At 31.6% G+C, this 22438-nt stretch overlaps 1 protein-coding gene across 1 annotated transcript in view; it reads left to right on the top strand.

Annotated features, from left to right (window-relative positions):
* Positions 1-3058: 3058 nt before the first annotated feature.
* The window catches only part of LOC131845916 (uncharacterized), a 101046-nt gene continuing 81666 nt past the window's right edge, over positions 3059-22438 (top strand). The window contains exon 1 of the mRNA XM_059195075.1: positions 3059-3240. The gene's annotated coding sequence lies outside the window, so the exon portion shown is untranslated. The remainder of the gene's footprint in view (positions 3241-22438) is intronic.

Genomic DNA, 22438 nt, shown 5'->3' with positions numbered 1-22438 from the left:
ATAAATCTTCCTCTTGAATCACTTTATCTATAGTTGCATTAAAATCTGTTGTGTAATTTAAAAGATAGATATAACCGAACAGTTAGTGGCGGCAACTTTGTTTTATACTATGTAAAGATCAGGGATGTTATGGATATGAAATTTCGGATACGGATAGGTTTCGGATATAGGAATGATTATTATACCGGATACGGATACGGATGCGGATATGAAATTATTTCGGATTATCCCTTAGTTTCGAATAATTTCGATTACGGATATTATTTTTTTAAGGAATTTCAAAAGTAAAATACAAATAGCTAATAAAATGGTTACATAACGTGTTTCAATTAGGCTCCGCCCCAATCAGATATTATCCGAAACTTTTATTTCGGATTCGGTTACGGTTACGAATATTTTTTTATATCGGATATCCGATAATTACGGTTACGGAGCTCCCTAACATCTCTGGTAAAGATATATCAATGGGGTTTTAATTACTTTTGAAATATATGCAGGTTTTGTTAGTAATTTATAAAACATAAAACTTTTTAATTTTAATACATCATATGTATTTATCTTTTATGCTTAGATGTAAGAGGTATCGCTACAAAGAAATAAGAAGTATAATTAACAGAATGAAAGTTTGTACATATACGTACGTATTTATAGCCGTACGCTAAATAATAACGTATACAATAAATAAGTCAATTCATCAAGTACGCTATACATTTACTAATAGAACATTAAATATCATTCAAAAGCATAGTTTTTCCTCCATAAGTCATTTACAACAGAACAAACCAAGCCTGTGCCGCGCCCTGTGCCGACATCCCTACATTAGAGAGGAACAACAATATCGTACTTACTCGTAGTGATTTATGCTTCTATGGTCGTCACTCACCCTACAGCACTATAGCACAGGTACGTATGTAAAACATATGATTTATTGTGTTGGGGATGCGTAAAAAGGTATATCGACTAGTGCAAGTGTTCGATATACCGTTGCCTGGTTACCAATTTTCGGCAGTGGATATCGAATTTTTTCGATGTCACTTTAATCGATTAACGTTGACAAAGCTTAGTCGCTTTATGGAAATGCATGCATGAATATAAACGTATGGAGATTAGTTTTAATTCACACTTATATCGGTTTTTATATATTTAATTGTGTAATATAAAATATTATATACCTAATATATAATATAAAATATTAATATTAAATAAAAATGCTAGAAATTAGTTTGCAAGTTTATTTATCATTTAAAAGGTGAAATACGCCAGTCCAATTACCTTACTGATCGATCTTCCATCGAATTCAAACGGGGATCAGAACTACGACGGACAGCCGAGGTTCGAACCTAGCGGTGCTCTCAGATATATCCGTCAGGTAGGACTTGTCCTTCAGCTTCAGCTGCTCCATAAGTCCTTTCTCGGGTTTATAGTGCCATTTATACCTCCAGTATCCTCCCCTCTATTGTTCGGTGAAGTTGTAAAGGCTAGCTGCAGCTAACAGATTAGAAATCATCCATAATTTAAGAGCTACGCTCTTATCGGTGGAACTCTTGCCACTCTCTGCAATCTTTCATCATGCTCTTTAAATGTTGATACGACACGGCTCTCATTTTGTCTTTATTTGATTAGAAGCTTAACAGGGGTATGATACCTAAGTCCCTAATTATAAGGGTAACACGGCTGTCTCATGAGATGACGTTTATCCGCAGTGCTGTTCATTAGAGGGGCCACTATCCCCATTACTAACTACTGACAATTCCTTCCTATCTAGTCTATAAACGTTACCACTTCCGTCAAGTGGACCACCAGTTCGTAAGCTATGCTACTCAGATACATAACAAAATAATAAAAAAGTTATGCTCTTTGCTCTGATAAATCGTAAACAGTTCAATGTAATTCCTTTGCCTTTATAACTACAAGTCCTGTATTATTATTTTTTTATTTGTAAACATGTAAGTATAAATTTAACGTAGCTCACCTATGACTAGGTTTAAACTTAAACTTAAACTTTACTAGGTAAAAAAAAACCTATGACTAGGTTTTTTTTTAACTTTGATGAAATATAATGTGCGTTCTCTAATGAAACTTTGGTGTATTAGCGACCTATCTGTTTAAAAAAAAACAATTAAATTTCAATTCATTATTGCACAAAAATTTTGTTAATAGTAGGTAAATAAACATGAACTAATACAAAAGGTGGTCTTACCGTTAAGCAATCACTACCTTTGGGTTGTATTTCAGGACAATTAGATAAAATTTGTTAAATATCAGCTATATTTGTAACCTTCACTTTTGTTTATTTATATGATGATATACCTAATAAATCTTAATGTTAATAAACGCGAAAGTTGGTAAGTAGTTTTTGATGAAACTTTACAGAAATATAGCTTATATCAGCTAGCATCAGAATATGCTAATGAGCTATATTTTTTATTGAATTTTATATATTGAAATTTAACACAGGTGAAACCGCGGGCTCAGCTAATATTAAGTAACTATTCTGTACTGTTTGTATTCTGTACATCGCAGTACAATTAAAGACTTAAGAATTATACAACCAAGGGAACTATATACCAAAGAATATTTATTACATTATATTTATTACCTACGTTATATAAAAGTAACAATGCTGGCATGACATAATTAATGCTGGCATTAAAATTCTTAGCTTCTATTCAATACCATTCCTACATTAACCATGTAGCGACATCTATGGACAATACCGCCAAGACATTCAGCAAAATTCAAGTGACTTTTGTAATTTCATGCTTATATTACAGATGGCTTTTTAAAGCGCTAATAACATTATTGAAAGTTAAATTACAGTCTCTAGGTTTGACAAAATTCTAAACTATAAACAAAACAGTGGGAACGATAAAATCCATTATTTTTGCTTCTATTTATCCTTTAAAGGAAAGGCAAAGGGCACTGCCCCCATACAGCCCTTTTTGCATTAAAATCCATTCAGTTCGGTTGGAACATCAATCCATCGTCAAAATGTCAGTATCATGTCAAAAATGTCATATACTGTCAGTCAAATGTCATTTACAGTCTTGTAGGAAACTTCGTTAATGCTTGTTGTGTATTACTCGTTCATTCTTTGTTTTTAATTAAAATTCAAATAAAAAATAGCATTTATTAAGTGATTTTTCTTAGGAAGAACTGTATAATAAGATTATGTGGTACATAATATAACAGGTGCAGTAGTTTTTAAGAGTGCGTCCATTCTTAAGACAAAGGAAACAGGTGAGTTTTTGTTTTTATTTTAATCTAATTCTAACGCCTTCAGAGTGTAACTGTTTATAAATCTACTTTTATAATATATAACGGAATATATATTTATTATCAATACTTTGGAAGTAACTGAATTTGAATAATATTAATTTCTTTAATTCATTTATTTACACACAAGTTTTTAATAATTTTTCTGTCATGATTATTTAGCATATTTTACGATTATCGAGTAATTAAATGCTTTTTGGATGATGCAAATAGAAACAAGTATTTACACTTATGTCTATTTCTAATTGGTAAACGCCAATAGATAATTATTTATGAATATGACCACTAATATTTTTTATTATTTATTAAATTCTGTTTTTTTTTAATATTGCCAGTAGTGTGAAATAATTATAATCCAGGACAATTCACACAGCACTATTTAACTAAACAAGGCTAAGGTTGCTACACTATATTTTATATATAAATATATAGTATATAAATTAAGACTCTCAGACCAATACAAAAAATTTCTACTCTTAAATACAAATATTTGTTATATTTGTTAAACAAATATTGAAATAAGTAATAAACATAGTAGTTTATTACTACTTATTATGACTGTCTCCTATAGCCGTAAACGATTTGATAAGTTTTAGCACATTTAAATCCAATCCATCACATGTTTGTTATTACTCAAGATATCTTCTGTTAGCCTGTCAAATAATAATGATACTTTGATACTTCTTACTCAACTCTCAATCAATTATCTACAATATGTAACTGTAATACCTAAGTATTTACTGTATCTAAGTTTTGCTACAATGGATGTTCCGATATGATTTAGTATTTGAGACAAATCATCTTTATTTGTCTCAAATACTGAACTGTTATAATTTAATTAAAAGGTATTTATTGTGACAATATGGTCTACAACTCACAAAGGGCAGTGAGTCCACCCTCTCTGCTAATATGTACCTTTGTCTGTAAATTATTAAAATAAAGAATAAACAATGATGATAGCATCTTACGTTTAATATAAAAATAAATTGAATTTACTTACTTATGTGTCTGTTTCTTGATTGTTTATTGTTTTTATTTTTAATTTGTAATCAGAAAAAGAAGTTGACTTATTATACGTCCAGAATGCCGGTTGGCAGAGTGTGTGAAGTCTTGAATTTTGCATATAACCAATTAATGTTTAATCAATTGATGATTGAAATTGATTTGATGATGATGATGAAGATGGAAATATAATTGAAGAAATAATATCTAATATTCACAAGAGATAACATAAGAAATGAACTACCTACTTTTCAGAGTATTGATAAGTTAATACAATAAAAAATCAACAATGATTATAGCAACTTACTTTTATTGTGCAAATGGTATAGTTAATAATAAAATAAGCAGAAACTATTGTAGTTTGTAACTTAAGTCCTTAACATAGGGCTGGAATTAGAGTGTTTTGAAACATATATAAAACTGTTTACTTATAATACTGACTATACTAATACTGTTCCTGCAGTCCTAATAGGTTAATACAATAACAATGTAAATGAAAATCTTTTTTTTATAATATATCTACTACTATACTATTAACTTAAAATACTAATTGTTTCCACAGTCATTACAGGTTAATATGATAACCATGTAATTTGTTTTTTATAATTTACTTACACTGTAATTTACTACTATACCTACTTATTACTATACTATTAATTCTCTGATATAATTTATCTGTATGGTAAATCAAAATAAACTATAGATTTCAGAATTCTTCTAAATTATCAAGATAAAAATTTAAAATCAGGTACCTAAATAAATAAAATTCCATTAACTTAAGACAGTTGCTTGTTAGGGCTATGATTTAATTCATATAGTCATAGCTGTTAAAGTGAAACTTCAAACTGAAGAAGTGTATTGTGTAACTAGCTGTTACCCACGACTTTGTCCATATGTAATAACCTTTATTTATTTGTATAAATAAAATTTCTAAGACAAAGTTAGTCTTTATAACAGTAGCTATCTGCGAATGAAACTCTCGGCAAAATTGGTTCAGCCGTTTTATAGATCAACAAGAACAATTGGACAGACAGACAAATTTTTTTAAATCATTTTTTTCATGTAAGTGCTGTATATACTTTTATTTGCATTTAGTGAAATGCCATAATATGAAATAGAAAGAATGAAAAAACAGACACATCGATTTTATTTATTTGTATACATAAATGGTGAATTTTACATGTGGATATTATATTACAGTCTTAGTCATACATACTATAAAATAAGCCCATAGATGGTCATGTGGTTTAATATATGAATCACGCTCATTTTACCGCATATGTAGACGCTCGGTCTTGTACTTCACTCAAGCTACATCTTATTTTGTCGATCTTACCAGTGATAATATGTGTGCGTTTGATTCAAGACGCTTGCCTATGTAAATGCTCGTACTGATCCAACGTGTATTAGATTATGCGCAAATACAAAAGCACTCTAAGTCCTTAGCATAATTTTTCTTTAAAAGTACCTACAATCTTATTGATATTATAAACGCGAAAGTTTATGAGTATGGATGGATGTTTGTTACTCTTTCACGCAAAAACTATTGGACGGATTTTGGTGAAACTTTGCAGTAATATAGTTTATACATCAGAATAGCATATAGGCTTTAAATTTAATGCGGCTGACGCAGCGGGCACAGCTAGTAAGTAATAAAACGTCTTTGTGGGCACCGAAGTCTTTTTAAAGAGTAATCTAAAATTATAAAGGCGGAAGTTTGTGGATGGATGGATGGATGCTTGTTATTCTTTCATGCAAAAACTACTGAATGGATTTTAACGAAACTTCTATCTATCCATCCATACTCACAAACCTTCGCGTTTGTACTAATAAACATTTAAAAAATAGCATATAAATAGCGTATTATAAATATATGTAAGTGATGATAAATTTGAGAATCTGAACATTACGTATGTCCAGACGATTCTTAAAACTTCCAAAGTTAATAGTTTAATCTATTTTACTGCAGTTTGGTATGTTGTTATGTTATTTCTATTCGTGCCACAGTAAATGCTATTAACTTGTAGTATTCGAAGGTTATTTAAACTGCAGTATGTATACGCCAGCGTCCATTTTGCGGCTAAAGTCAGTCAGTAATTTTATTTTTACTACACATTACGTTAACGTGATCTATTTTCCCACTTTCAAAGGAAAACATTTATTATAATGTTTTTTTTATTAAATATTTTAGGCTATTACTTGGTGTTTAGACTTGTAGCACTGCAACCTGCATACATCTATTGTGCCCGCCTATCATTAGAGTTCGCTACGCTTCGCTAGTCAACGACGAGAATAGAAGGATATTCTTAGGAGCGATGGTTTTTGGTTTTATCTCAGGATAGAATGCGTACTTTTCAAAGGAGATATTTCATTTATCCATAAATGGGCTACGCTACATACACAATATGTATAATACATATACACAATGTTACTAATAATAAGTGTATATTAATTATTTAATAAATTTATTCTAAAACTAATTGACTGACTAATCAACGTATTACCCAAAAAGCTGGGTCATAGAAAACGGAATATCGTGCAAGAGTTTATCTAAGATAGCATTATGAGGTAAATTCCTTCAATTAGTAACTGATTAACGTGTTTGTAGAGTTCGAAGACTCGGGAGCTCGTAATAAATACTATCTTAGGTATAAAAACACTTGGTACTCTGGATACCCAAAAAGTTGGGTCAAAGAAAATGGAATAACGTGTAAGGTTTTCTAAGTGAGCTCTATCAAGAATTTTCCCGAAATTTCTGCAATTACATACGATAACGAATACCCAGAGAACGCGGGACATAGCAAGTAATAAATGACTATCATAAGTCTAAAACACTTATACTATAGATCTGTACCATAATTCTATTATTCTTTTGAGATGAAATTGCCATGATTATGGTTAATGTACACGTAACCAGAAACAATGGCTCACTGTCGCGAACATTACGAAAATAGGTGTAATTTAAAGAAAAAAAGAAGCTAATGGACAATATTATACGGTCGCATTTCATAATGGACATTTGAAGAATTGTTACAGTTGAGCACAGTCATACTAGTGTATTTTAATTTGACATTTGCAGACACAACTTGACGAAATATGGTGACGGTCCTCGGGCTTTTTGCAAGGCAACTACCATCCCAAACTGCTGTTTAATTAATTTTGTTTCGTTACAAATTTCATCTTGCCATGACGAATCAATATTAAATAGATTCAAGTAAAAGTTACGGTGTATATTTTGTGCCTAAATTACAAAGAAATAAAAAATCCCAAATTTTTTTAGTTACAATATATGTTATGAAATGTATTTCTATTCATTTCTTCTCTAATCTATTTTTGCCCTCAACAGCTTGCTTTGCAAGATGTAAACTAAATTCAAGTTTAAATTTACTGATGTGACACTCTAGTTAAAGATATGTCCTTAAACTAAAGTGTCATATCAGTAAATTTAAAGCGTTTATTTTATATATTTTATTTCGTTTTAAGACCAGCAACTTTACTTACGACTTACCTTGAGAGAGCTAATTTATTTTTACCTTTTGTTTCCTCAACAGCTTGTCATTAAAGGATCTCATAATGTGGCACAGCTGTAAGACTATCTAAAAATAACCGAAGGTTTAAGAGGAAAGGCCATGAGCCCTGCTCTAATTAATACTTCTTGTATAATTATTATTGTTTTAAATTTTAAATTTAAAGTCTCTAAGTATATTCAGAAATTTTTCTTAATCTAAATCGCTTAGGTAAATTAAACAGTTTGTGGATTAGTGAGTTCATAAGCACTTCATAATTATGCAAAGTATCAAGAATTTTATTAAAAAATCTAAATCCGTATTAAATTATCATTTTGGACATTTTAGCCACTTATGAACATCAAGTTTTACCGTAAAAAATATTAATAGTATTAACAATAGATTTTATCTTTCCATGATTCTATTAACACATAATGTTTAGATCATTAAAAATCAAGTTGCACTTTTAATGGAGTACTAAAAAGTGCTTCAAATGTAGAAGTCAGAAGTCTTGAGGAATGGATATCTCGTCTCTCAAGACTCACCGCATGCCCGATGAGACTACCAAACTGTTACTTTGATGCAATTTCGTCCCCTATTTGACTAACTTTGAAACCGATTTTTAGAATACAGAATGTATTCTTATTGTTATTACCTAACCCTATTCTTTTTGGTGAATTAATTGCATAAGCTTGTTTACTTCGGCGACCTATGCATCTGGATATTATCCTGATGAACTCAAAAAAGGGTTAGTCCGTCCTATCCACAAAAAAGGTCTAAAGGACAACTATGATAATTACCGACGTATTACTATTTTAACAGCAATAGATAAAATTATTGAAAAGTATATCAGTCAACGCATATACGATTTTTATAGTTCGAATAACTTATTAACAGAGAAACAGTTCGGGTTCCAACCACATAAGAACACAACACAATTGCTATCACAGTTTACAGACAGTGTGAATAAAAGCCTAAATCAACGCAAACATGTTCTTGTTGTTTTCATTGATTATAGTTAATATATAATAATATATAGAAAATTCGACCTGTTTACTTCGGCAATGGCTACCTAATTTATTCGCCACCACGAAGAGAATTTATATAATTAAGCTTTCACTGGAGTTCCCTCAAATATACTTTACGGTATTTTCCACAAATTGAATAAGAAGGGTCAGCAGCTGTAATATATTTAGGTCCAAACATTGTATGTAAAATTTACTATACCAGTATTATAATAAGTATGTAGTAAGATTTAAATCTTATTGAGACCCAGAGTCCAAAAGTTTTACATGTAATGGTTAAAACAAGTAAAGGTGAGTGTTGATATTCTAAATTTGTCGATGTTTTGGTAAACTAAATATCTTTCAGCATTTTTCCAATTGAAACAAACGCGAAAACTACGCTACGTTGGTTGTTGAAAATTATAGATTACAGTAATTAAACGTTTGTTCCTGTACAATTACGTTAATTAGATCAGCAACCGTGATATTATTTTTTTTAATTAACTTAGAAGTATATACATATATACATATATATATGTACTGTCTGCAAGTCGATTGTCCTTGTTACGTCGACGTACTGTAGATTTCATCTACGTCACACTTGTGGACATGTATACTTCTATGGAATTTAAATGTTAACATATTTACACGTATGGGGGAAGGGCTTTTTAGTAATGGAGAGTTGTGGAATATTTGTAGCAGTGCACCATTTTAAGTCAATCTACTAGGCCAATCGGGTTAACTCCAGGTGTATTCGCGACGACTAACTGACCAAACTTGATACTCATCGGATCATTCTTCTATAGAGCTCCGATACCTGTTTGTTCAAGAGGCTGCACCATTTCATAATCATCCGTAATAATACATACATTGTACAAGACCATCAACAACATAATTATATAAGTGAACATAATGTAAAATAAGGTAATCTACCTAAATCTGGCCTTTGCTAATGCGAAACAAAGAACCGCTTGTGGCGTGTGATAAATTGTAATCGGGGCCATCTTTCGATTCCACCAATAGTATCAGAAGCTGTTCCATGTGAACAACCTTTATGGTCGTGCGAAATCAAAATTAGTGACGTATAGACTATGATTCTGCTTTACAAAAGTGCTACATTAAGACTTCTCTATACTTTTTGCTGTGACTTATAAGAATAGAATAGAATAGAATAGAATTTTTTTATTAACTCGTTTTTACAGTAATAACATAAGAAATACAAGAATAATTTACACATTAAAAAACGGAGTCAATGTGGGCCACAACTCAGCATAATGCTGGAAATAGTTTCCAGCGCGTTATAAATAGAAAAAGATGCCTTAATATGCCTTCCTTAATATTTATCAAATGATATCCACACTTTTTTGTTTTATATCATCTATTGGCGTTGATTTCATTGCTACTGTATCAAGTTGATCTTCCAGCGATGCTATTTAGTAACCATTACGGTTAATTCTTGATGAATTAACCACACCATGCCAACAGGCTATGTTACATCTCTTACCCCTTTATTTGGTACCTCTAAATCATTAGCGCCGACGTTATCATTATATTATTATCATCCACATCAAAAATATATATTGTCGTTTGTGTATGACTATTGGAGATATTATTATTAGAGTCGTTAGTCTTGTATCGACTTTTTAGATTGTGTTTTTTATTAGAATCATGTTGCATGCCATAGTATAATTCTTCTATATGTTAAACCCGAGGATAAACTACTTTATTCACATTATTCTCACATTGGTTACATCGTATTGTTAGTGCATTATTATGAATATTGAATTATACCTTTGTAATAGCGTAGAATGGAACGACAAAGCATTTCCGTAAGTTAATAATGTGAATAATAAATGCACTTTTCCTCTGTTAATAGTCATTTTAAATAAAGGAATTTCTCAATTGCTTTGAAAAATGACTTAAAAATAGTAAATTGTGTGATTTGAAAAGAATAAATAGTGTATTTTCTCACGGTAGAGATAAATATTCGTAATTTTTTTGTCGAATTCGTCGAATTTATCAGTAGAATTAAAGTCTCGATTAAAAATACTTGCAAACGATTCAATTTGGATAAAAATCAGCCTTATGTTATCCTACATACTCGTAGATAGACAATAGCCTTTGTGAGCAACACTGGCCACAATTTGTATCTACAGATGTCGGTACATTGCATATTAGAGAAGCTACAGCAAGTTCGCTAAGTTGAGTAGGATAAATACTTAGCTGGTATAATTTTGTAGTAGTAAATATAGCAAATCTAAACATAATAACACAAGTCATACATTTTTAAATAAAATCTAACTCCATCCTAATATTACAAATCCAAATGTATATGTATTTATCTGTTTATTACCTTCGGCTTAACATACATTTAAATTGAGTTTAAAGTTATAGGACGCATTTTGACTCCGCGTCGAATGCCTTAGTACCAACCTACCAAATAAACTTAGTAATGTAGAATAAATAGTGCAATTATTTCTCCGGTATACTCACTACTAGACTCTAGAATAAACAATATATTATGTAGCGACAACTCATCACATCATATACAAAACGCTACAGTGGTGAGGTGATAACCACCGTTATTTTAAGATCCACAAAGTCGCTGATTCCAAACAGTCATCTAATATTTTCCTATAATTTGTTATAGCGTGCCATCAGTGAGTTCCAGTCTCACAGAATGAAAGACTTTGCAGATCTCAAGAATGAGATACGTAGTAGCTCTGTTAATTAAGCTTCATGCTAACAATAAACATTTCTGTTCTAATAACTTTGTATGTTTTATTATCTTAGTTCTCTTTAAAAACAATATCATTTACGTTTAATCTGGTCCAGGCTTCAGTTTCTCGACTGTTTAAAACATTGGAAAGTTCATCAACTGGTGCACCAAAAACCCAAATTGCTACCGATATAAAACCTTTTTCAATTGAGACGATTGAAACTTATTTCCATTCAACATCGATTGAAAGCCTTATTGAATTATTCTTAGGCCAATTATTGAACTAGAAATAAATAGAATTTTTGGTCTGAATAATTCAGTTATACAGTCAGTGCGTCCTTAATAAAACAGATCTTACCTATGGTTTATTTAACCTACATAAGGTTAAATAAAGCATAGATAAGGTCTGAGGTAGATTTAATAGAGTTTCAATTTCACAATTTCATTAATATAATTAGTATGATAAACGAACTGACTGTTATAACCTAAATATACTATGTAAATATATAATATATAATAAACCAAAATATATAATGTAAGGTGATAAAAAAAAAATGCCATATACAATTTTTTTTTATATTATATTATAATTATATTTCATAAAGTTTCATTTCTCTCTTTCATCAAAATCCGTTTTACAGTTTTTGTGTAGAGTAAGTGTGTAGAGTAAGAAACTTCCATCCATTCATACTCACAAACTTTTGCGTATATTATATTAGTAAGATATGAATTTCATTTTATACATAATTTACAAATATCTTCCAATGTTACATCATTATTCACGGCTTTAAACATCTTATCTTCGTCATAGATAAGATTTTTTTCTGTTAAATCTTTAAGATATAATATAATCCTGATAGTATATTTTATTATAGTTTAGTTTATAAAGCCAGCGAAGATATTTCAAATTCTGAATAATTTGAGTTGTTTGTAATGAGGATCAGACGGGGGTAGGGGATTGTTAGTAATATGGACTAATATACCTATTGCTAGCCAGCGTTTCTCCCTGGAAACCTGGCCAATATGGGCTAACTAGCTTGTCTTCATGCTTATTTAGCATCCTCCACTGGTGCCCCGCCAGCGTAAACCGTTATCGGTGGCGGGTGCATCATTCCATTGTCACCCATAAAAAATGATTACAGGAAACTGATCTATACCCAACATATTCGTCGTAAAATTACTATTTATTTATGTCCGTAAGTATTATTGTTTCCATCGATTTGGGCGTTTTCTATGTATATTATGTATGTATTTTATAAAAAAATAAGTATTTATATCAGTTGTCTAGTAACCACAACATAAGCTCTGCTAACCTTGGGCGCTGTGCGAATTTCAGGGATATTATTCGTTGTATTAGATTAGCAAGAAATCTTCAATTTCCGAAACAATTTTGTTTTACATCCTGTAATAACGTGTTGTCTGTTTAATCTTTAAGTCGATGTGGGCTGATGATGTTTAAGTTCACCCACATCGTTTATATTGCTAACTCCAAATAGCTGTTTAATATTCTATAATACAAGGGGTATTTTCTCTGCTGTATTAATGAAGGTAAATGTGAAAGTTCAGCTCTACCTTTGTAAAATATCTTAAATTATTTAAGCCTTTAGAAATTGTGGTATAAATTAGGACATTTATTTAGTATATTTAAATCTAACATTACTTAGATCTATATTACTTTGTTTACATTAATGGAGTAGGTATTTGTAATATTATGTATTAAGTAGGTGGATTGAGACATCTGAAGCCTCCTGAAAAGCATGCCAAATGTCAGCCAGACATGAAGCTGTAAGTATAGTGGATATTCAAATATGGAATAATGATAGAAAGAAATAATATTATGATTAACTCTATATTGATTAAAAGATAATTGAGATAATTAATTAAAATTTTATACGTTGTTCAAGACAATTTGAACTTAAATATAAATATTTTGTAGTATATATTTTCGTTTTGTAATGGCCCAAAAAAAAAGATTCATTCAAACTGTCACTAACTATCAAGGCATACAATTAATTAAAAATATTATATTAAAAGCATTATTAATCCAACAACGTAAACGTTATTAATGTTCTATTGTTAACAACTAAATGTATTTGTAAGTAAGTATGTATGTGTCAGAGGCATATTAATGTGTGTAATGTAATGTGCGTCCTTTGCGAAAAATTTCTTTACACAGTTCATATTACACGTATTAATATATAAATAATATATATTGACTATTTTATCTATTTTATGTGTTCTTGCAAATTTATTTTCTAGAATTTCAATCCCATTCTTTATTTGACACGTCAAAAGTCATTCGCGTAACAGTTTTTTTTTTAATTACTTTTATTATGTAATATATATATATATATTTACTATATATATGTATATATATGTACTACTACATAGGATGTAACCATAATAACTTCATAACTTCCTAAGCAGCTCTAACGCATTTTACTAGCATTAATAGTGTATTTGGATTCATAATATTTTCACCGGCAAATAGAAATACAAATACATATAGTTATTTACCTCTCGTAAGCTCGGGACCACAGCACTAGCCTGTACAAGCAACCTAGTCAAAACGTCGAGAGAGGTAAAACCTTTATTCACCATAGAATTATTCGTGTTAATAATAATGTTTACTAATCGTGAAATTTTAAAAATAGATATCAGAAGCCTCATCATTAAAGTACTTAGGTGTTCGTGAGAAATTGCTGACGTCACTTTTCATCATTTATCACTGTTTGCCATTTCCCGTGATAAAAGCCCCATGATGAGAGGACATCTATTATTGTAAATAAAACAATATAGCCAGTGATAATGAAGAACATATTTTAAGGAAGGTGTTACATATGAATGTTGATGGTTATGAGGGCAGAGGAAGACCGAAAAAGAGATGGATGGATGATGTGGTAAGAAAGGAAGTAAATAACGAGGTGACTGCGAACAGGGATGAATGTAATAAATGGGATAAGGAAGAAATAGATGATGGTAAAAACGTATGGCCAGTGAAGGTACTGGAATGGAACTTTGTTGGCCGAGCCCCGTACGCCCTTGACTCGATCCGATCAGCCGTGCGGAAGGCTTGCAACCCACTAATTAACTCCCATTAGTCACGGTTTACAACATTATTTACTGTAATAGTAAAAAGTGTTGAACACGAAGATATAATGTTATTTTGTGCAAATAATTATAGTAATGAATCCATAACTAACGCAAGCATGAAAATGAACAGGACGCCAGATAATGATAATAACCCTGGACAATTCATACAATCCTATCCAGTCCCAAGGTAAGCGGAGCTTATGTTATGGATATTAGACAACGGTTATAAATACATAGATATATATTTTTCTAAATACATAATATACATATAAAACACTCACAAACAATCATACTCATGAATACAAATATTTGCACCGTGCTAGGATCTAACCCGATGACAATCGGAAGTAAAGCGGTGTGCTAAACTGCTACAACACCGAGGCTGTCTATGCCCTTTGCATCATTTGTAATGAAAATGGATCTCGCCATCTTTCTAAACTCAAAATGTGACCGTGAGGTAAACTCAAAAAAGATGTGACAATAAAATATGGTCTTTTTGTGGTATCCAGAATATTTTTTAATTTATGTGATTTATTTGATAAAAATACAATTATATTGACTGTAAAATGTTACCCGAGAGATGAAGACAATTTTTTACAATCTCACCTAGCTATTTCAGACGCCAAGTAGTTTGATTTGAAGTTAAATCGCTTACAATCAAGTAATCCAATCAGCTTGTTTACCATATACAAATAAGATAAAAAAATATAGCAAATAATAGAATAAAGCATGAATAAGAAATGTTGAAGTGATTGGTGATCAGTACCAATCGCCTTCACTTAAGGATTTCTATGTAATAACGACAATACAGTACAATCTGATCTCTAAACTAACTGAAACAAAACTGAATGAAGCAATCTGTGCACAGAATGAGTTAATTTTCAACGCTTCGCTGCACCCCAATTCGTTTTGTTAATGCAATTTTTGTCTTTCGTTAAAATATTCGAATTTTATTATTGCACATCCATTATTAATAAGCTGCCAATCCAAAAGCAATATATTGGCAGAAGTACTGATAATAATTATGATAATTAAAAATGATGTATGAGTGTGAGACTTAATTATTTGATTGCTATAATTGATTTCATTACTGATAGTTGTTATATTGATTATGAATGAGGTTTATTCACTTATACAAATGATTATGAATGAGGTTTATTCTAATGAGAATAAAATAATTGACAACCTTAAAACTAGGTTATGGCTCTTTGTTTGTTATCTTATATATGTAAACTAACATTATAAATATGAAAAAAATTATGGCTCTTTGTTTGTTATCTTATACTTTTACGACTAAACCGCTGAATTGGTCTAAATGAAGTTTGTATTTTTTTTTTTGGACCGCTCTAATGCTGTTGGCCGCAACGGGCCTTAACAGTTTCACCGGACGATAGGGGGCGAGTACAGATATTCCAAACCCGCAAAAGGAGTATGGAACGGCTGAAGGCCAACTCCCGCTTGATGGATCAGGTCGTCGTAATTTAGGTTCCCGTTTGAATTGGACGGGGGATCAATCGGAGGGATGAAGTTTGACATCCTAATGAATATTCTATCATAAAAAGCAAAAAAGGAACAGAGTCGCCGGTAATAGTCAGTTCCTTATAACGCGTGGGATGCTCTATCTTAGAAATTATCAAGATTCCAACTGTTGACCATTTTTGTTGTATTATTTTTAGTATAAAATACATTTCTAAGAAAATCAGAAATAACTTTATTGCGGCTCTATATTTAGAGTAGGTACTCTTATAAGAAATGGAAAGAGACGACAAGTTATCATCCTTGTCTATGTAATATAATGTATAAAATTGGCGTAGGATAGCCTTCACATTATGTACCTACCACCTAATGACCGTTCTTCCCCGCCCAATTTCATTAGACCTCCGATCTATATTTACTCTTTTAATTTTCCTCGAGGGAACAATACTGCATGATACGAGGAAGGCTCAGTCAATACTGGCTATCGTTAACTTATTACTAAACGTACATATCCCTTTGATCTGTCGCTTTTGGGTCCTCTTTTGTTCTGGTCTATAAATACATATGTCAATAGTTCTTGTTTATGTAAATAGTTGATAATATGAAAATTATTACTATTCCATAAATTCAAGGGATAATAAAATTTATATGCTTAGAAATATGATTTAAATTGCTTTGAACTTGTTTGTATCTATGATTAGATTTGGAAGTAGAGCGCTGTAGGTCTTTTACTAGGAAACTCCTTTTTCCATTTCTTCTATAACATGAAATTTATTTAAGCGAAATTAACTTATAAATAAATGTAATGGTTATAAACAATCATTATTATCTAACATGGCAAGGATAATGTTTTCAAGATATTTGCAGTTCCCTCTCTGAATGGCCCTCGATGTTTTCTGGTCTAAGTAGCTATTGGGTCAGTATTAACATCGACGAGCTGTGCATATTCGTCAAAAAAGTAATGATAAGAAATTATGTTCCATTTAAGTGCATTCACTTTTAATCCTTCCTACTCAAGTATTTTATCCGCGACCAACGAAACGTCAAAGTTACCCAACGGTGATAGTTTGTAGACAGTTTAAAAAGTTCCCATCGCACGCTTGTCTATCCAAAAGTTTGTTAATATTACAACCTATAGAAAATATATACTTATGTTTTAGACAGTTAGTTTACAGGTATAAACTTTTCAGGCATAATTCAATATTGTAAATAAATTTTATGTCATTGATATGACTTCGAAATTTCTACGAGAGTTGAACGATTTCACTCAGAGATCATATTGCTTTTATTGACAGCATCGGTGATCTAGTCTTTTAGCACACCACTTTTCTTCCGATGGTCGCGGGTTGGATTCCTTGCATGATAGAAACATTTGTATTTACGAGTACGATTGTTTGTATTGGTCTGGGTGTTTGCTATGTATTTTAAATCAACGTGCATGAGTATTTCTTCGTAAGTGATGGTAATATTGAAACTATTATTAAAATAAATTAAATCATTGCATCGTTATGGCTGGTATCACATAATTATTTAAGTTAATTTTTTTTATTATTTAGTATAGGTACAGTGGGTTCATTATCGTCACATTTAGTGTAGAAAAGTCGCAAAAAATATGCATTGCGGGGTGTTTTACTCAGCTTCCAATTCTATCTGATGACTAATATTTCACAGAATGTGAAAATTTATCTCTTTTTATATGTGAAAGTTGAACACACTTTTTCTGTTTGTAAACACAGAAATAAACCGTTTTCCCTTCATCACGATTTAACGATTTTATTATATGTAGAGCACATTGTTAATAAACAGTGATGCAATATAAAAGTAAATTGCCAAATTGTTACTCAGGCCGGATCCCGTCGCCAGTACAAATGAGAATGGAGATTCATGGTTGGCGTCTTGAAATAACGAGGCGTGACACAAAAATCGTGAAGTCGTGATGTACCACAGACATTATACTTTAAAATGCCATCTTTGTATTCGCGATGCTATTTACTGGACGCCAATTACTATCACTGCTGGTTAGGTAAAGACAGCACACGAAAGAGTACGCAAGGGTTCCATAAAGATTTTTTTTGTTTATGGCGTACCATAAACAAAACAAATTCTTTATGGAATCTAGCAAACAATTGTCGCCCATGACACTTGTCGCCTGACTGGTACTGGTCATCCACACCCCCTAGAGATCCCTCTAGGGGGTGTGGTGACCAGAAGGGGGATCAGGACAGACCTCTATGCCCCGCCATCATCTCCAGCGGCAACAACCCCTCCAGCCTCTTACGGTTGGTTACTTAAAGTTAAAGACATAAGTGATAAGGGATTGTTAGTAATGTGGTAGCAATGTACCATTGAACTCCGCGCGGTTCCCACTGAAAACCATCATGTCAAATTCCTGGTGAATTTGCCACGATGGCCTAACTGAGTTGACCTCATACTCATCTTATCGTCCTCCACTGGTGCCCCGCCAGCGTATACCGTTAGCACAGGAAAGATGTATGTATTTACGACAAAGTGAATCTAAGTATTTATATGTATCAGTTGTCTGGTACTTATAATACAAGCTCTGTTTAGCTTGAGTCTAGATAACGCTGTGTAAGTACTCCTGGGTTATAGAGTATTCCAGTATAAATACAACAGTCTCAATTCTACAATTTATTGCTATCCTGATAGAGTAAGAACACAATAGTCATTTTATTTTATACTAGCTATGCCCGTGGCTTTCATGTTAATATTAGCCGAAATTGTAATAATAAATAAGGAAGTTTGTATATTTTACTTCAAACTTTATTGTATAAAGTGTAAAAAAAAAAAGAAAACATTTGCAACCAAAAGGGTCTTACGTGGTTTCATTGAGATCAAAGTTAAAGTTCACGGAAAATAATTCACGCGTAAAGAAATTGTGTGTATCTGGAAATACGGAAATGTAAAGCAAACAAAACAAAAATGTTGAGCGCAATTTCGTATATACATTATTAAACATTCCTGATAAACAAAAGCATTCTTTGTAAATGTTGTCTATGGTGTACCATAGACAACATTTATTAAAGAATGCGTCCTTTGAATGTTCTACTTTGCCGGACCGTAATTATTTATTTATTGTTGTTACAATAATGGGATCATATAGAAATATTTAATCCCTGTGGAGTATTATATTCAGGTGTTTCTACTCGTTCATGGTATTGTGGTGACAATAATTCACTTCTCGTTTCGCCCACATTTCCCTAAAGCATATTGGGATAATCCAGGGGAGCAGGGTACGGCCATCTCTTATTTATTGAGTCGTTCTATTTTTAAATTATGTTTTAACCTTATAAATATACTGACACGCCATGGATTTTTTTTTAATTAATAGATGTCAGTCATTTTTTAAATAAAAGGACTGAGAAGTTAGCTTTACACATTTATAATTTTATTGGTTACTTACTAAAAATTTGAAAATGTCTGTTGTTACTAAGTCACGTTTTAACGGCTAAGTTGATTCTAATGAAATTTGCCATAGAGTTTTTCACAGTATACTTTTTACTCGAATTCATATGGACAACGCCGCGTACTGAGTTCAATAATTATAACAATAGCTTTGATGTCCTATTGTCTGACGTTTATGAAGTCAGTAGTCACAACTATGCTCTTCTATTCGTTTACAAAACAAGTTTAGATTTCAACCTTATGTATACTGTCATACAGTTACTTATAAAAATTAAAATATTTAACAAAACAGCAAATATCAATAAAGGCAATGCAGCATGTTGCAACTGTGACGTCACACCATCATTGACAATACCCGGTCGCGACCCAATTCACACACGCACTTTCCATTTCGGCTCACATTAAATCTGCAGTAATTAATAATGCATTAGATGCGGTCTTGTACAATGCACACGTCGATGAAAGCGATAAGAGTTCAGGTTAATGCATTGTGACTCCCGGAGAGGCAAACATGGAAGTTTCATTATATTACTCTCAATATACCGCTCATTCTGAAAGTACATTTAGCCAAGAAGAAACAGCAAGAAATTTGTCTGTTGCTTTTTTAATACTAAAAAGATGGTGGCTAACAAACATACGACTCATGTGATGGTAAATGGTTACCGTAGGTTATGGACGCCTAAGACACCAGGGGCGTCACGTACGCGTTGCCGACCCTTAAGACACCTTAATATACCATTCTTAAACAACCCCATGCTCATAAAAATAAACTATTCCAAGTTTTAAAAGTGTGTGTGCAAAAACAAATTTTGTAGAGACAAATGTCTGTTTTATCAGCTTTTTGGGCCGAGTGAAAAGAAAATCGTAATCAATACTGATATTTTAATTATAAACTGGATACAAATAATTATTTTACTAAAATTAGAGTCATACAAACAATGCAATTTGACTATCTACCACAGACTATCTAGACTTGTATATGTAAAGTACGTACTCTTTGCACAGACGACCCAATACCGACTACGCTACAGATAAACATAAATAAAATAGAGGGCGCACAGATTACAAATAAAATGTTGCACAGAATCACAGATCCGAGGTGATTAGATGCTATAATGTATATGTTGATTATATAAAATTTTAAATAGTTACTTTCTCATTGCATATTAAAAGATAATCATATTATTACTAAAACAACATCAATAGAACTTTACACATTTGACTATGACGTAGATATAATTTATTCTTTGAAAAGAAAAGGTAAGAGAAAAAGAAACTGAAGACTAAACTGTTTTTTTTTTGTTCTGAATTATACAAAGAACATATATAATATAACTTAGTTTTATTATAGATTGTAGTTTATATATTATTTGTTGAATATTTATAACCCATTTCTGCTCATTTGTAGATACAATAAAAAGTAAAAAACGAGTAAGCTGATCAAACGAGTCTCTCAACATGTTACATCAATCGAATCGGAAATTCATACAACACAATCACAACGAGCCCGTTCAAACTGGTTCATTGTGATTGTAATCTTATACATATATCGGATGCAATCTATACATATAGATAAAATTGGAGTGTCTGTTTGTAATATTGAAATAATGCCCACGCCCACCGGTGGGTCACTCCGCAAAGAAAGTAAATTTGCACTTTGGGACCGGGTGATCACTTTAATTGAAATAATTCTAGAGGATAAGTAATGTTTACATCAAATTGTTGTACACTAAAAAGATATTAAAAAAATAATATATGTAATATATACATCTATACATATAAATAAAATTGGAGTGTCTGTTTGTATATTGAAATAACATTTTTTATAATTTTTGTCTGTCTGTCTTTCTGTCTGTTTATTCCGACTAATCTCTGAAATGGCTGGACCGATTTTGACGAGACTTTTATTGGCAGGTAGCTGATTTAATAATAAGTAGTAACTTAGACTACTTTTATTTTAGAAAACTAAGTTAAATTCCACGCGGACGATGTCGCTGATACAGCTAGTATTATATATATCTTGATATATATCTGTAATAATACATATCTTATTTGATACATCTTGTATTGAGAAATGGACTCGAGATTTATCTTCTAAAAGTTTATTAATAATGATTAAAGGGCTTATTACGCAATCAAGTTTGTTGGACAAACTAACTCTGAAACATATTTAATAATTACATGACCTATTTTGACATTGATTATATATACGGAGATAAATCTAATGAGTCCTCTAGAATGGCAATATTGATTGTCCCTTCGCCTATACACATATGTATATAGGAGCCAGTTACCACTTTGAAAAGGGGACCTCCTGAATGGTAGCGAAAAAATTATAATGTAAAAACTTGAACTTCATAAGCGACGAAAATGTCCTAAATGAATAAATGATTTTTGAATTTTTAAAGGTGGTCAGAAATGATCATAGGTAGCAATTTTTTTTACTGCAACGTTTATTATGTACTGAGGGAATCACAGCCGGATTATACTGTGTTGCCCGCATTTCCGGAAAAGTGTAATTATACACTTCCAAGTGTAGACGTTACTCACCACGCGACGTGTAGGAAACATTTTTTTAGATTCTTCAAAGTCGGATATTCTATTTTGACGGCCTCGGTGGTCTAGCGGTTTAGAGATCGCCTTACTTCCGATGGTCGCGGATTCGATTCCTCGAATGGTACACACATATTCTTGAGTATTACTGTTTGTTTCGATCTGGGTGATTTTTATTACAAAAACGTATGTATATATTTATATCAGTTGTTTAGTACCCACAATACAAGCTCTGCTTAGCTATGGACTAGATGGCACTGTGTGAATTGTCTTGAGTTATTATAATTATTTCTTTGGGTACTGAGTAGTACTACAATAGAATTTATGTTTATTTGTGGCTGTATACGTACTATGTTAGGTGTTCATGAAATTTTAATGTAGATGCA

This window comes from Achroia grisella, unplaced genomic scaffold (assembly GCF_030625045.1).
Source record: "Achroia grisella isolate CSIRO2021 unplaced genomic scaffold, CSIRO_AGI_Agris_v1 utg487, whole genome shotgun sequence".
In the NCBI taxonomy this organism is placed as follows: Eukaryota; Metazoa; Arthropoda; class Insecta; order Lepidoptera; family Pyralidae; genus Achroia; species Achroia grisella.
Note: the sequence above shows the minus strand (reverse complement) of the source record. Positions and strands in the feature narration are given on the sequence as shown.